Here is a 17,764-nt window from a genome sequence, read left to right as displayed (position 1 = left end):
CAACAAGTGGTCTGTGTTTAGATAATATTTTCTTTTAAATGTTCGCTAACGCAGCTTTTTTTTTAAAGTAAAGTTCCCAAAAACTTTTTGATGATTTTAGAGAGCAATAAGATAAAAAGCAAGAGAAAATGTATTTCATCTTTCAGCCAACAAAACATTCATATTCCTTCATACATGAAATATTAAAAAGAATAAAGGCAAAGGAAGATAGACAAGGCCTCCTTTTATTTTAACGCTAATTGTTATTGAAGTAATTATGGATCTTTGCAAAAATGCATTCAATTATAAATGTGTTATCCTTTACATAAATACCATAAACTTCAGTTTGATTGAAATGGTAAAGTTGTGAAGAGGGTCAGTGGGGAGATGAGGGCAAAAATTACAAGGATGAAATCAACACACACAAGCAGATAGCCAGGCATACAAATACCACTATCACTACAAAGGAGGACATGGATTACATTATCATGAGAAACATGCACAGACACATATGCATTCACACACATTCAAAGCAAATTCTCAAGTAAGCATGTCAGAATGTTTTCCCAATGTGTCTGCTCCAGCTGAGACTGCAGAGTCTTTGATTAACACACCATTCCATATGCCAGACTTTATGGCCACAAACTTTTTGAGCTCCACCAGCTGTGTGTCTTTGTGTGTGTGTAGTCCATTTCTCCTCAGCTGCCTAGATATAAAACTTTCCTAAAGATTTTTATAAAACCCAGTTTTTGTCATTAAAATTAGGTTTAACTGAATGTATAACATTAAGATTGATGTGTTGGTAGAAATGCCATGAAATAATCACTTTTTTTATTAGAATAGAAGAATGTGAAAATAATATATGTGGTTTTTATTCCATCATGTTATACAGCCATGAAAAAACCAAACATTGTTTTTTCAGTTTTGTGCCTGTCACATTGAAATGAAAGTCAGGGCATGTAGTTGCTTGCAATTTGCAGTTTGAGCCACTTGATGCCGGTACATTGTTTACACTGGACCTTTGAAGTAGCCTGACCCTTCTTGTATTTACATAATTAAAACATATTAATCAGCTTTATCCATGTACAGGAAAATCTGCAGATTCTAGCAAAGATAGTTATTAGGGTTGTTAATAATTATTTTTTATTTATATTTATTTTAATATGCTAATTGTGTTAATATTTTAATATTTTTAACACAATTAACGCATGTGCAGCATGACAAGCACCATACATCCATAATTTCTCAGTTATAACAGCGGGAAATGGAGAGGAAAGATGGAAAAGATGAGCCGGTGGCTCTATAGATAGATTTGAGAATAAACATAACATTAATGGAGCAACCCATGGACGTCGCCCCTGTGGAGAATGATGGTGTACACTCTTTTCACAGTAAGAGGGTTCCACACCCTCACTTTTCACACATTTTTTTTTAAACTTATCCTGCGTTTTGCAGGATTTTGCGTTTTCCTAACGTGTCTGCTCCAATGGCTCTCTGCTCGTCTCTGTGTTTGTGCAGCAGCTGCTTCCTCATCCTCTCATGTTGTTTATGAAGGATGTCGGTGATCAGCTCATCGCCTTTTCTCTTTTGTTGTTTTTCTTTATCGTTCAGCTGAGAAGGAGGAAACCAGCGATTCATGGTTTACACCGTCACATATTTACCCAAAAGTATTGTTTTTTGGCAAGACCTTCTCTTACACAGTAGCTGGCTGGTGGTAAACAGGGTTTATACGTAAGATATGTAGGGGCCGGTCTAGAAAGGTTTTGATGATGGGCCAGACAGGGGCAATGGCCAGGAAAAGGGGGCACACATGAGACCTTTATTTTTAGGTCTAGATTTTATGAAATATTGAACTTATGATTATAACTAAAGTGATCATCTAATGTAAAATAGTGAAGAAAAACGTGTAAAACAAACCGTTTATCAACAGTTGTTTACTTCGGGTGATGCTGCTGTAGGACTTTTATCACTGCTACATAAACACTCACACTTCAATTATAAAAAGAAAAACATGCTTTTATCAGTTTTATCAGTATCAATGTTGGCTGTTCAGCTTCAGTCGTCATATCTGCTGGTTCTATGACAGATAGAAACGTGAGCTGGGTTTAGACCGTCGTGAGACAGGTTAGTTTTACCCTACTGATGATGTGTTGTTGCAATAGTAATCCTCATCATCTCACCAACCATGGAGATGGTTGGTGAGATGATGATATATGAATTCTGAATTATGATCTAGAACATGGTAGAGATTATTTAGAACAGCAACAGAAGTACATTACATGCTGCATTTACCGACCATTGGACATCTGACGTATACCCAAGGGAAGGTCAGTTAACACTAAATGTTTGTAGCATTTGCTCTTTATGTTGATACAGCACAGTAAAAACGGCAAATTTAAGGCACAGTCTCGAATAGTGATTATTCTTAATTAATTTGAAAGCTGTGATTAATCTGATTAAAAATTTTAAGCCCTAATATTTGTTTATTCGTATTTGATGGAATGTTGATTTCATTATGGAAAAAGTTGAAACTGCAAAACAACAACCCTTTTTGCTCACCACAACACTTTGATTCTTGACACAGTCTGATGCCTTGTTTTCTACTATCAATATGATACAATCAACGTCTTTAGTTGTCAGTGCTCTGCTGTAAATGGTGAAAAATGTTAATGTCTTACTGACAAGCCTTTGCTGAGTGGATTAAATCTAGTTACATCTAAACAGTGTTTCAATGGAAAGGATGTTATGCAAAAATCAATTTGAATTATAGAGGCAATATGGGCGATACCACAACTTTCCTTTATTTTAACTGGTGATCTTGAAGTAGTGGAGAGTCTTAAACATTTGTCTTTCATCCTTTGTACCAGAGTTTCTTGTTTTTAAAATGACTAGAAATTCTCAATCATTTCAAGTAACTCCTGGTTTAAATAATTTGACATAATTAAAATTTCAAAGATCTTTTTTGGATTTTTTTTTCTTTTTTTAATAAATATCAGCCCTGCAATATACTGGTGACCTGTCTAGGGTTTACCCTGCCTCTCCTCTGTTAATAGCTGGGATAGGCTTCAGCTCCCCGTGACCCTGAATTGGACTAATAAGCATAGAGAATAAATGAATGAATGATCTTAATTTGTTTGTCTCTTTTTCTATTGTTGGTCCCTAAACTTATGTCTTATGTGTGGTTATGCAACTGGAATTCTCCAACACAAATCCTAACCTCTGACATGGTGTTGCTGGAAGTGTACCAAAAGAAGGGTCCATCTGTTTGTTGCCCATTAGCTACAAATATGATCTTATTAAGCTTTGCCAGTACCAACAACCTTATCACAAGAAAAGCCAGGATTTTGCATTGCATTCAGCCTACTTTGCTAAACTCAGATCAGGCTGCAGAAACATGTGCAGTAATGATGTAAATGTACAACTGTAGCATCCTATCGGTGCCATCAGGATGTCTCATTGTATTTAGGTTTCAGCTAACTGATAGCCCTTACAGTAGATTTGAATATTTTGTTGATTAAAGTTTTAAATTAGAAAATATGCGTTTACACCAATTTGAAGATGGCATTAGCCACTTGTTAGGTTTACACGGCTGTGGTTGTATGTGTATCTGCACACACACACTTGTATATAAGTCCTGTATGTATACAAGTGCATGACATCCAGGTGCACCCTCATTTACCAGTCAATCTTCCCACCACTCCCCTCTCTTAAAAACCTTATGAGAGTAAGTCTTTTGTGGTCAGTAGAGGCATTATAGCTTGTATAAACACACAGATCCTGTTTTCTTATCTAACTTCTGACTGTAAATGAAATGAGACTTCTGATAGTGGTAGATTGTGATGTGTTAATGTTAGCCTATTTTCGTGAGCATTATTGCACAGTTGGTTGAATGACCTTGATGATCTCCAACCTCTCTGTGTATGAGTTCAAAGATGGAGATAACCATATCAGGCAGCAATAATTCTTTAAGTGGCCAAGGAAACTTTCAGAGATTAGTTTACTTTTTTCTTGAGACATACAAAGTACAAATACACTCTTAAAGCTGTCAGCTCCTGTCTGTCCATTTTAGTCTAATTCCCTCATAATATGAAACACTCCCTTCGGGGTATAGTGAACACACTTGACGCCTTACTCTCTGTATATCCATGCTAACAGTCTGGCAGATATGCATCAGGAAACCCCGTTTGTTCTGTTTTTGTAGCTGTCTTGGCAGAGTTTGCAGTATAGTAAAATGACATTGTCATCTGGCAAAAGGATTTATTGAATCTTTTCAGGTTAGGACTTAGATGTATATTACACAAAGGCTATAATTTAATCTTTTATACGTAGTGAAGAAGAGCCACAAAGTATGTACAGTATTTTATCTGTAAATTAGATGTTTACTTTTCTTTGGAATGATATGAATACAGTAGTCAAAAAAAGAACATTAAAAGCAGTGAATACAATAGTTAAAACAGATGGTAAAAAGGTGGTGCTTTAATCCTCTAATTAACAAGCAAAGTAATGAGTAGATGAAGTGACTGATTAGTTGACCCCTGACCCTGAAACTCTGACCTCTGCACCTTCTCCACTAACTCCTGCTGATGGACAGGCAACATCTTTAGTGTACTGATAGTCTGTGTGAGTGCAGTTTGTGCTGGAAGAGATATAGAAACAATAATAAATAGATCAGTTAGTGACAGAAAACTTGCAAACAAAAGCAAAGTGAAAGACACGAAAATACCAGGTAAAAAAGCTGCCTAGTCTTGTGCTTTAAAAGTTTATTTAAGGTCTGTATGTGGAGACAAAGCAACAAGGAGGATGCAAGCGGAGATAATCCATTATCAGTCATATCAGATGAACACAGGCGTCATCACCATATCTGATGGCTAGCTTTGTGTTTCAGCACATGAGGGTCAATATCTGAGTCACATACATTTATTTATTTATTTACTTTCAACAAATAAAAAAATGGTGAAATGTGACAGAGTGCAGGAACACGTCCACCATCAATGTACACTCAGTGTCTGTTGTTACTATATAGCTGCCCCTAGAGGGTGTTTTTGCCACACACAGACAAACCAGGTGTAAACTATTACTTCACTGCTTCTTCTGACCTGGTCCTTTTACTGTAATGGAGACAATAAACAAACAAGAACATATGTTCAAGATGATCATATCCCCACTGGTTGTACACTCGTACAAATTGAATCAGGTGAACTTTTGCAGACTGTCCTTCCTGGCAACACATAATGCATACACTGTAAACAAGATGCAGAAGCTGAATGGATGAATGGAATATTAGTTATCCCTCACCCAAATGCCCCCCTCCCCTTATTTTTATTTTTTATTGTTTTTCTAAGACAGCCTATTGATTGTGTACTGTGTTAACTTCATGGTCATTCATTTATTGTTTATTTTGTTTTTGCCCCCCTCCCTCCATATTTTAGAAAACCTGTTTACCTGCTTGTTCAGGTAAAAGAGTGTTGTGTGTGTGATTTGTATTTTGCAGCAGGATGTGTAATAACAGTAGTATGAACAAATTACCAGGTCTGGGTTCTTTGTTCAGTTCATTTATTTGAGTGTGTGATTGTATTGACTCTGTGTGTGTTCTCATGCCTGTCTTTTTTCTGAGAGCCTGGTGGTCCTTTTTTCCCCATTTTTTGAATTCAATACTTTCTCTGTCTTTCCCTCTTTCTATTCCTGTCTTTCTCCTATTTTCAGTCATGCAGGCTCATTCACATCTACATCGACACTCACAGCCAGTCCCTCCCCCACATTCATGTGTAGTCTTCTCTCTCCGTCCCCTGCATGGCTTTGTGCTGCTGCCACAATGCCAGGGGCCAGGCGATGAGGTCACTCACCACAGGAGAGCTGCAGGCCTGACTGAACCTCGACCATCCCCACCACCACCCAGGGCACAGAGAACTAACAAGCCACTAGTCTTACCTCCTCAAGCTTATCACATCTTAGCTTAATCTCAGCCAACTTCACCTTAACACTCATTCAGCCCATAGGGCATATACTTTCAATATATAATTTGTAGGAAATCCTTATCAGCCAGGAGGTATCTTTGCATGCTAGAGCACATAAACACATTCAAACAAGCATGTTAGCAAGTGCACACATGTATGCAGAAGCACAAACTTAAACATGCATGCAAATGCACAGATAACTGCAAAAGTTTTGTCCTCTCTCATGCCATCAGCTGTGTTTCAACCTGTCCCCCTGCTACCTTTTCTGCCTCTGGTCATCCTTCTCCATCTTAAATTTATCCATATTTCATTAAATCCTTAGAAAGTAGTGATAAATGTAGCATTGTTGGTATTTGGAGTCCTTTTGGAACTCTGTATTTCTTCCAAAATGTACCCATGAGTGTGCAGGACAGTTTTCCAGTTAGCTATGTTTTAGCTGCATATTGCCATTGGTGTGAGTGAGTGTGTGTGTGTGTGTGTGCATCTGTAACTATGGTTATATTGTGTGTGCTTGCATGCATGTGCATATGTTCTTGTTTAAGCATATGTATAGATAACTATTTACTTACCTTATCACAGAGGCTGTGCAAAATGTCAAACATTCACGGTGTACACCCCACATCCATCTCTTGGAATGAAACTGCTGTGAGAGTGGAAGCCAACAAGGGCAAAGGCAGGGAGAGATATACAGCATGGTATGGGCACCTGTGTCTTTATTTGTAAACTAGTAAGGAGTGATTCATGTCAGTTATGATCGTGGAAAGTGTCACGTTTCTTTTCATGTGAATGAATATATAGGGTAAATATGTACGTGTGCATGACAAGCCAATGTTTTCCTTTGCTGTGAGAACATGATGTTCCTGCAACCCTTCATTGCCTTTATAGCTCAGTCAGTCCAAAGCACAACCCACACACTGACCACCACACATTATTCAGGGATGAAGCAGCCTAGTGCCTGACAGAATCGCCTGGGTTGCCCCATGGCCTCCTATTGTATACATCACGTCTGCTTTGTCTATGCAACTGCGATAGGTTCCAGTGCACAGGCACAGACAACAGTCCTGTTATAGTGTGTTAATTCTCCCATGACCTCCTCATTGGTTTGATGGTGTCACTCTGTTTGAGTTTAATTTAGATTAGAGCCGCTCAGCCCATTTCCATGCTTGATGAGCTTCAGTATGGGGAATTTCATAGAGCTCGTGTTGCAGATTTTAGGACACTGTTAAGTGACTGAGATATTTAGGTCATAGCTTTCCTGCAAGAGTTTCAAGAATAATACTGTTACTTATCAACAGTGCATAGAATAACTATCAAGAAGGTTATTTGGCTGCACAATTAATTAAATTCATTTTATGATTTATATATCTGTGGTTAGTTAATAAGGCAAAATTATTCTGTTGATTTGCATTAGCAGGGAGGTCTGCTGTAAGTCATCAATCAGTTTGTAGGCAGGGTTACACAAAACAGTGTAAACATACACTTCTGAAACTTCAATGGACAAAACAGTTTCGTGTTTTATGTTGATTTAATTTCTTTGTCACTTTTAAAATCCTTGGCAATAAGAAGTTGTAGGCTAAAATGTTATTTTAATTGTATCAGTTTCACTGTAGTTTTTGAAGCCAAGCCAAAAACAACCAGTAAAAACTATCTATCTATCTATCTATCTATCTATCTATCTATCTATCTATCTATCTATCTATCTATCTATCTATCTATCTATCTATCTATCTATCTATCTATCTATCTATCTATCTATCTATCTATCTATCTATCTATCTATCTGTCTATCTATCTATCTATCTGTCTGTCTGTCTGTCTGTCTGTCTGTCTGTCTGTCTGCTTGGTAAACTGTGTAGTTAAAGTATGGCCTTACATTAGTCAGATGTTAGCTATTTCTCTTCTGTGCACCCAAGGCACCATTATCATTGCTCATAATATTGTTTGTTGAAGTTTAAACACATATGCAATCAATAATCCATACCAGTACACTATAGTGTTTTTGCAGTTCAGCATGGAATACCACCTTCATTCATTTGTCTTCCCTTGCCCCCGTGTTTTTTTTTTTTGTTTTTTGTTTCCTACGTCTTTGTTTCAGCATGTATACATGCGTGTGTTGTGTGTCATGTTGTGTAAACAGCTCCCAGATTTAAACTCAACAAAGGACAACTTAGATCCTGATGTGCTACTCAAATTCTTATTTTGTTCTAGTTTTTGTCTGTGAGGTGGGAATGATGGGGGAGAGGGACGGATGGAGGAGAGAGGAAAAAACATGCCCTTAAGTTGGCTGCATTCCTTGTGATGTTAAGTGACACGTCAGGATGTGTGTGTATATGTGTGTTATAGGGAAGGAATTGGAGAGGTAAAGTGCTTATCACCAGTACATAATTTATATGGGTATTTTATCTATGGAAAGTATATCAATGTGCATTGAGTTAAATACTTCTTTCAGGCTTGACGTTAATGGGTTAGAAAGAGAGTAAATCTACACCCCCCATCCCCCCCTCCCCTTTTCACTGTTTGCAGTGACACGTCGGCTGTAGACACATCAGAGAGGCAGAAGCTTAGTCCTGTCAGCGCCTGATTCAACCTGACCCTTTTTCTTTCTAAGTGGAGGAAGAACTCGCTTTTTCCTGCCCTGGGGCAAAGAATAACAGAGAGAGGGGCGTCAGGAAAGTGTGAAAATCCCTGAGTATTGAAAATGTGATCTAGACTGACAGCATGAGGAAAATGAGTTGAAGTAAGCAGAAAAAAAGATTTTTTTTTAGAAAAAGTTAGAAAGTAGACAAATCACAATACTGATGAAATGGGAGAAGGGAAGAAGAGAAAGGGAGAGGAAATAAGGGGAGAGGCAGTAGGGCTGGGCCTGTTATTCATGTTTTTAGGCTGACATCATAGCTGCACCAGCAGGTGGTGTGTGTTGGATCATCAGGTAGGGCTTGTCTTGTCACACTTGATTCACACAAAAGTGCATTAGAGAGCCTCTACCCATGTCATCACCAGGCCACCAATGTACCCTGAAATTTAGCTGAATATGTTCATTTCTTTTAAACCATAACAAATCTTTACAATAGTGTATAAACACAATACAGGAGAGAAAAATGACTGCATCACAATACAGGGGCAGCAATAAGATTTTGCGATCCTATAAACAACTTTTCATTACCAGAATTTAATCGTAAGAAAACTGTCACAGCATAATAAAGCCTCAAAGCTATAACATGCTGGACATCAGCTCACTAAATAAGAAGAGGTATTTACATTTCACTACAGAATAGAGACACTTGCTCTTTATGTGCAAGATGAACAAAGAAACAAACATATAAAACGTGTAACATTGAGACCATAAATATTGAGCACATCAGTATTTATCAAAATATGCTCCCTACAAAATCAAACTATTTTACTGTGATCATTTTAACACATACATCCCTATAAATAATAAAAAATATGCTTATAGGATTCTTCAAATAAACATTAGCAAAATATGTAAACTTGTTTTAACAAAATAAAGTACAAAGGCCTACAACTTTCACCATTAAAAACTCTTTAATTAAAACACAAAAAAATGAATTTACCCACCTGCCTATATAAACACAATAAAAAAATTAACATTCTCAGATCTCGAGATTCTCATCAAAAGACTCATTCTCAGATTATTTTTTTATCTCAAAATTTTGGTGCAGGAATACAAGCTGGTCCACATGCTCAGCTTTCAGGACAATTCTCTGTGCATTCACTGTGTCTCCTGCAGAGGAGAAAACTTGCCAGGAATGCACAGGAAACACCTTGTTGCTCTGGATAGGTGAGAGGACACATATTCATTGTCCCTCCAATAAATGAGAGGATTTCTTGTAAGAGGCAAAGAGGTCTCATCTGTAAACTTCTTGATCTCAGATTTTTGTGCTGTTTTGTCACTGGTGTGAGCAAACTAGCTCCAAGCAAGTCTGCCAATGCACATGAAGTCCTTGGGTTCTTTTGGAGTGGCTTACGGATGGAGACAGGGCTGTCCTCAATAAGTGGGTAATCAGCCTCTTCTGGGACATTCTCCACCCGCTTGTCGCTTTATTATTTCGCTGCTGAAAACATGTAATTCAACTACTATTAATGCAACAGAAATCTAAAATTTAAATCCAAGATTCATGCTATTATACACTATTAAATACACATTTATCCAATTGCAACTAATAAAACCATATGTCATCATATACTTCATTAACTGTATGTACTCAGATTTGCACTTAGTTATAACTTGAGTGTATTTTCTCTAAGTATCATTCATTAATTGATTTTCTTAAATTCTGTTGCTTCTTTATCACAGCCACTACAGCATTCATTAGTCTGGAAAGGATCTCACTGGTCTCTTCTTTAGACAGGAAGGGCAGGTCCTTAAACCTTGGATCAACAGCTGATGTGATGCATAGTGTTCCTCTCTCAAAGACATATCTCTTTTCCAAATCTTGTGCTATAGCAGCTTAGATGTCCTTGACTGTCAGTGTGTCATCAAGACTTTCTTTTGCAGCCATTACAAGCTTGGCATGAAGATGAGCAATGGTGGACAGCATTGGCACACTCTCTTCTGACATCACCAGTGTGGCATCCTTCATAGGTTTGAGCACCCTGACCACGTCCTCTGCACACGTGATGTCAGACTCACTGAAACTGAAGATTTCTGTTTCACTCTCCCTGACCTCTACTGAAAGCAGAGCTGCACACATGGTTGCTGTTCCAAAAATCATTACATCATATCATAGGAACTGTTCCATCTTGTAATAGCATCTGTGATCAATCTATGAGCTGGTAGCTGGAGCAGGTGCTGTTTCTGCTTTAATTGTTCGCTGGCTATTGTGCTGCACCTGAACAAGACTGTTACATGTCTGATTCTGCCAAGACGTCACAGCACTGATTGTATTTTCAGTGCCTTCTGTAAGATTCAGATTGTGTGCAAAACATTGTACGTGGGTCATGTCTTGTCGTGACTGTCATGTTCAATGCATTATTTGTAACAACAGTGGGATCCTTTGCACTCAATTCCCATTCAGTCACAGCTTCCTTAAGTAACTCTGCAATTTGTTTCCCTTTGTGACTGTCATGCACGACTCGAGTTTGCAGTATATGGGACTAAAACCACTGGTCAGTTATGTGATATGCTGTAAGAGTCACATATGATTCAGTGGCCCTCGAAGTCCAAATATCACAGGTCAAAGCAACTCTCTCTGCTGAGCTGAGAGTCTGACATCTTTGTACAACTTCAGCAGAGCAGTATCTGTGATGTGTGTAACGGGGTTCTAGCATTTTAATCATATTACAAAATCCCTCATTCTCCACAACACCCAGAAGGCGCATGTCTTTTCCAAATTAAACAAAGTACTGACTGCATTATTTTGGTTGCACAAGTTGAAGTCGAGGTAGTTTCCTTTAACGGTACTTTGTCGTGGTGTCTAGCCACATGTGCTTGCAAATTTGTAGTGTTGCTTGAGTACTTGACTTTACTGCCTTCCTTTGTTTGAAATCCCAAATGTGTCCACACCTGCTTTGTAAGCTGCTGGGGCCATCTGTATGGAGAATCACACTGACATCACCAACACACAGAATTGTGGTAGTACCCGTGGTTTGTTTACAGTGGTTCAGCAGTGGCTTTTGTCTTTTTAATCTCTGTCTTATTCAGAATTTCTGATGAGTATTTTATTTTATAATTTTTTTTCCCTGAGTTGTGTCCTTGGCTGCAGCTTCATGAACAGCACCCAAAAATGAAATTAACAAGTAGATTTTAATCCTCCATTTCCATCTTGATGGGGTGCAGTGAATACGGTGGATAAACATCATGTTTTAGAAATGTTTTTAACACAGTTTGCTAGTGAGAGACCTGAAAGTGTGGACGTAAACAAAAGCCAGGTACCCGCCAAATGGCAGAGAAAGCTGAACCCAAATTAGATTAGGATCTTATACTTTGTTATTTAATTGATTCAAGTGACATGTCCTTTTTTCTCACATCTGCACATAAACTGCTCACTGCAACACTGCATCATCATTCCTAATCCTTAGGCTGCTTCTTTCTTCCTGTCCTTTCACTGGCTCTCACCTCCCTGATGCAAATGTGAATATGTGCACTTTGATTTAGCGCAGGAAGAGTTTCTTCTCTGTGGCTGAAAATGTAAATTTCCAAGTATTTCGAAGAGTACCCAATAAAGCTAAAACAGGTGGAAATTGTTGTGTGGGAAAAAAAAAAACTTTCTGAAAGCATGAATATATCCATGTTTAGGCATGTGTGTTTAAAAAGGTGTTTGGCAAGTCTTGTTAATTTTGGCTTTCCCAGTCTTCCCATTGAAGTACATTCTCATTATGAGTAAAATTACTGATAGGGTAGGTATGAGAAATGGTGTGGCCATGATAAAACTGAATTGGCCGTGCATGAAATTGGCATTGACACGTTACCAGGCTGCTAATGCCAGTTCAGTGGTAGTTCAATATTATTTTTTTTCTGAAGACTACTGATTTATTTAGGCTCAAAAGTTTCAGGAAAGCGTTGGTCCATTATTATTATTATTATTATTATTAATTTTTCTTTTCTACTATAAGAAGCTAATCCTGCCTGAAGACAAACCTGTTGTTTATGTAAAATCATCTGATCTAATTTTAGGCCCCCATTGGTTATATCCAACGTATTACTTGCTTGACTATCAATGATTTTCATAATGGAAAAAAAAACAAAGTAAAAAGTAAAAAAAGCAGTGATTCAGAGTATGGCCGATTTCCACAAAACTGTCATTTGCTCATAATTGAGCCAACAGATTTATTATGCTGTTTCGAAATTATGCTCAAATTGATATCAGCTACAACTACAGCTAGTTTATGAAGCAATATGTCATGTCATCAGTTTAATGCTTCAAGCTTGCTGATTGGTTAGTTTTTATTTGACAAGGTTGAAGCAGAAAATTATGCATCTCATGCTGCTGTAATATTGAGTGTAACAGATTTATTGATGTGTGTAACATGCCTGACATTTCAGAACTGGCATTAAACAACTAGGGAAGATTGTACCTTAGAACTGGACTGGAACACTTCCAAAAAAGGGGTTGAATTTAGGAAAATCTAAATAATATATTTAGTATTTTAAACTTTTTCACACCAACCCCTCCTCTCTTCACTTCTCCGGTGGTCTGGTCAATTCAGTATGTGTAAATGACAGATTCCTTTACTTGGTTTTAGCAGAAGTCTACAGGTCATGCAGATCACTAACATGACTGCACTGGCCCTCAGGTCTTTTATCCCAGCAGTGCACACATACTCAGACACACTTCTACATGTAAAGGCAACAGGATGCATCCATGTTTACACCCCTTATAAACCAACCAGAGCCAGGTGTGTGGTTTTAACACATTGTTCTCTCTGCCCTCTGTTAGTTTCAAATACAACTTCCAACATTTAATTACACACTCCACGTATGTGAATGTGAGCCCTTACTAGATCTTTAATACAAAATTCCAGTTCACTCCAAAATCCTAATTAAAATTAAAACTGAGTGTTTGTTAGACCATGGCAAAACAAATGTAAGCCAAGTGTATCTTGGAGCTGATGATGTTTATGAGACTGGTGTTTTAGAGCCCTTATGACCAAATTGAAAAGCAGATGGGAAAAGGTCAGTTGAGTTTGTGAAAAGTAAAGGTTGACTTTCTCTTCATCTGGCCCTGGCATCCTCCCACCCTGTTGGCCGTCAGTAAGTGGTCATTGCCACCAACCATAAACTGTTAATGTCCACCTGTAAACCTCGAGGACCACCGCTGCGCTTCATGGTGCCTCCACCTTCAGCTCTCATCAGCTCAGATAAATAGAAGGACCTTGTAAAAACTTTCTAGAATATTTTTTTAAAAAAAGCTGCACAGGCAGGAAATTCTCAGCAGTGTACATCTGGAGAAAACAGCTTATATAAGCTGAGGTGTACTACATGTACAAATGGTAGCCTCCTCACCCCCCCGAAAAGTGTATAGTCACCCCATTTAATGGTTATTATTATACATTAATTTGGGTTTGATTGCTTTTGAAAGAATGAATGACAGAGGGCTTAGGTTTATTTTAGGGTTTCCTTTCCTTTTTCATTATCAATTTTCAGACATGATAAAAACGTCAGTTGCTTAGGGTTTAATGGCTAATTTTGAAAAAAATGGGCTTGTGTTGGCATTAGCTTTTGTTTGTTAATAAATAATTTTTTTAGCTTGGTTTTGAGAGTGAATGGGGGCACGTGTCAAGAGCTTTCATGTTTTAAATATCCTCCCTGAATGCTTCTGGGCTTTATAATTATCCCTCCCTCGTCTCCCCCTTTTTTCTGTCTCTCACTCACTTTTTAATAGCATTGCCTCTTATCAGTGGTTTGTGTCTGCATCTGAAAACATCGGAGCATGTGCTTGCTTGAACGGTTATGTAATGGGAAGTGTAATATAAAAGCAAAAATTATTGTTTCTACACAAACCGCTCAGTGGGGTAAGTTGTTCCATGTGAGTAACTTTGGCTCTGCACAGAACTTTAAACACTGGACATTAAAATGTGCAGCACTTAGTCAGCCTCATAAAGCTGTTTTCCAGCTTGCTATCATCTCATGCAAAAACAGCTCTTTTTATCCCACTCAGTGGAAATCTAATTTATGTTTGCATGCTCATATTTGTGACTTAGCTTGTGCTTTAAGTGTAATGCTGACTAATCACAGCTGCAGCCAAACAAAAATCAGTACTGTTTTATGTGTTATTCATAGCAACCTGCCACTTAAGGTTCTTGAGTATGCTGTCATCTAAAATCTTTTAATTTTAGGTAGAGTGCAGCAAGCATGGTGCATATTTTCTGTGTAACATTCCCATGTTTCCGAAGTGTTGGGAAGGAGAACCAGCAGAAATGATTAATACATATGAGCCCATTGTTATGTCTATAGCTTAATGGCTGCAGGGTGTATGAAAAACAAGCATGTAAACAGGGAAACAATGTTTCACTGCCACATTATATTGGATCACCTTGTCTGTCTTTGGTACCTCATAAAACTTGCACATATTTTCCAACCTGATTGTGCATCTAGTGTCCTCAGGCCATCATTTATAATTTGAATTGTTTAGACTGCCATAACAAAGACTATTGTTCTGATTCTCTAGAATCAGCACCCTCAATTGCAATCACTTGTAGCAATGAAAAATACTCCCTTAAGCCTTAATGGCATGAACACTTTGCCAGCCAAACCAGTGGCATGTTTCTGCCAAGCTGAGACACAACGTGGAGAGCTGGGAAGTTCCCTCATGTAGTGCAGTTGTTGATTATTCTGTATATTACAAAACCTCCACTGCTCAAACAGAGCAAGCATTCTGGATGGGCTTCACATTAAGGTCTTGTGTAACTCAACATTCTGCGGCCCATTAAGAAACACAAAGACATGGCGGCACGTCGTGCTGTTAAAAAGCCCTTTGGTGTTATTAGTGTAATGGCAGTGCTGTGTGTTGATTTAGTAATGTAAAAGATAAGATGTTAGCTGCTGAACAAATAAACAGCTGCACTGGAAGAGAGATTAATAGGGAGGGAAGAGGTGAGTGAGGGAGGGAGGCTGTCATTGCCAACCTGGAAAAACAACAAACAATCCAGCCACAACAAGCAGGCCTGATTTGATTTTGTTAATGACTAAAATTCCCCTAAGCTAAACACTTTTTATGACTGTTTGAGAACAATGATAAACTGTTGCTCCACTGTTGAGGAGCGAATGAAGGAAAACATAAACTTTTCCTGTCATTTGCTCATAAATGCTCACAAACATGCATGGAGACATACACTCACAATGTACAAAGTGCTACCTGAGGTGTCAGCATTTTTCTGACTTATCAGTTTGGACAGAGAATACATTGCTTCATAATGAGCAATACACAGTGCAATATTGGTTGCTTGTTGGGAAGTATCTTGACATATCACAACCATGACAGAAGCTTTGTGAGCTTTGTATCACAGTCTAGGGTGGGTGGAGATGAGCTTCCTAGCTTCCCCCCTCTCTCTACAGGGTTTCTTTGCCTCTCTGTCTTTCTATCTGTGTCTGTCAGAATAGCACATCCTTTGTTAGTGGGGTTGCTTTGCCTTTTCATAAGGTCAAAGGGGCTACAGGTAGCGGAAAGGACAAGATTAATCACTTCATCTAGGGGGGTGTTAGACCAAGAGATGGGCAAAATAGGTGGAGCAGTAAGAGAAATAGAAGGAAGAAAGAGGGAATTGAGAGGGGAGAGGAAGGGGAAAAGTGATTGAGCACAGACTTTGAGGAAGTTTGGGATAAAGAATGAGAAAGAGAGATGGGTAGATATGTCGGGAGGTAATTACCATCATAAGTGTCTTTGTTGTGCTCACTGATGCATTCACTCAATGGATGGAGATAGGTGGAACATAGAAAAAGAGAGGTGGTAATGTGTAATTACTTGAAAACAGGATTGCTCGTCGTCTTTGATCCCTTTGTTATAAGCATGTCACCCACTCTTCCAACCTGCTTAAATGTGTGATGTGTTACCATCATCAATGCCAATATGCACACACGAAAGTTCAACTTGTCATCCTCAAAAGCACATCACTCGTGTTGTTTTCCTATTTACGTTAATAGTTTTGTCAAAACCTAGAAAATCACAACATGTAATCACTGCATTTGCTCTGTTTCTTTTCCTCAGGAAATGCATATATGCTTTTGAACTTTGTTTGGCTAAGGTAATTATTTTCATAAACCACAGATCATTAGCAATACGTGACTTGAAACCAACTGCTCCAAAGTTCCCTGAATAAACAGACTCCGTGCCAAGCACAGGTGGTCACAGATGTGAGAAGAGTTGAGGGCGCTCCTGCAGATGTTAGTCTGACTAACTGCCATCAAAGTGTGGGAGCTTGCGTGCCAAGTCATGCCATTGTGGACATTTTCATCAAAACTGCATTGGCAAAAATATATTGCAATACCAGCAATGTGCTTTTTAAATTTTTATTTAATGCTTTTTTTTGGGGGGGGGGTTACATGTTTGTGTGTCCTCAAGTTTATGTGAGTCAGTGGCCAGCTGCAACACACAGGCCCTACCTGTTAGTGTAGTTGGCTGAAGTCCATCTTCTTAAGTCTGCTTTCTATTCAGTGTCACATAAATAAATACCAGCAGGGCCCTCTCATTTCTAAACCACTCAGTAACATCCTAAGATCTCTCCAAACACATGTGCACTTACAGCTTTTTTTCTTCCCATATCTTGCTTTTTTAACATAAGAACTTCATAAAAAACAACATTGTTTTTGCAGACCAGTGTGCTGCAAGTTGTCTTGCTTAGTTCTACGCAGTCCAGTGCACCATCAGGAACACATGCTTGTTTCACACCCACAAATTAGTTTGTACAAACCTGTGTGTTTTCATAGGCAGCATGTACTCAGATGCAGACATACTTGCTCAAATACACACATTCAGTGTCATACACACGCACAAACATAACTAAGAGCGGGCTCAGACTTGCCCCACATTCACTCAGCAGTTCTTGTGTCTTTGATATGCCTGACCCTCTTTTATTGTTTTTTTTTTTATATATATATTTCTCTTTAAGACGGGTGGTATGCAACTGATTAGATGAATAAATACAGCCTGAAGGTGAGAGACGGGCAGAGAGTAGGAGAGGAAGGATACGTCTCTTGTCCTAACACATTCCACTAGTGGAGTGATAATCTTTTCAGGCTTCATGCCTGAAATTTCAAACAATTTCAAACAGCCCGATTAGCAACAGTCTAATGGGAGCTTTCCTTGCTGGGCTAAAACATAAATTAAGTACCCAGTTACTGGTATCATTGTGTTTGTTCTTTCAGCACCTCT

The 17,764-nt window shown here is 38.4% G+C and overlaps 1 protein-coding gene across 2 annotated transcripts in view; it reads left to right on the top strand.

The window, feature by feature from the left end:
• The window catches only part of prkar1b (protein kinase, cAMP-dependent, regulatory, type I, beta), a 66,048-nt gene that overhangs the window by 22,514 nt on the left and 25,770 nt on the right, over positions 1–17,764 (top strand). The window lies entirely within an intron of this gene.

The sequence above is a fragment of the Melanotaenia boesemani genome, chromosome 2 (assembly GCF_017639745.1).
Source record: "Melanotaenia boesemani isolate fMelBoe1 chromosome 2, fMelBoe1.pri, whole genome shotgun sequence".
NCBI lineage: Eukaryota > Metazoa > Chordata > Actinopteri > Atheriniformes > Melanotaeniidae > Melanotaenia > Melanotaenia boesemani.
Note: the sequence above shows the minus strand (reverse complement) of the source record. Positions and strands in the feature narration are given on the sequence as shown.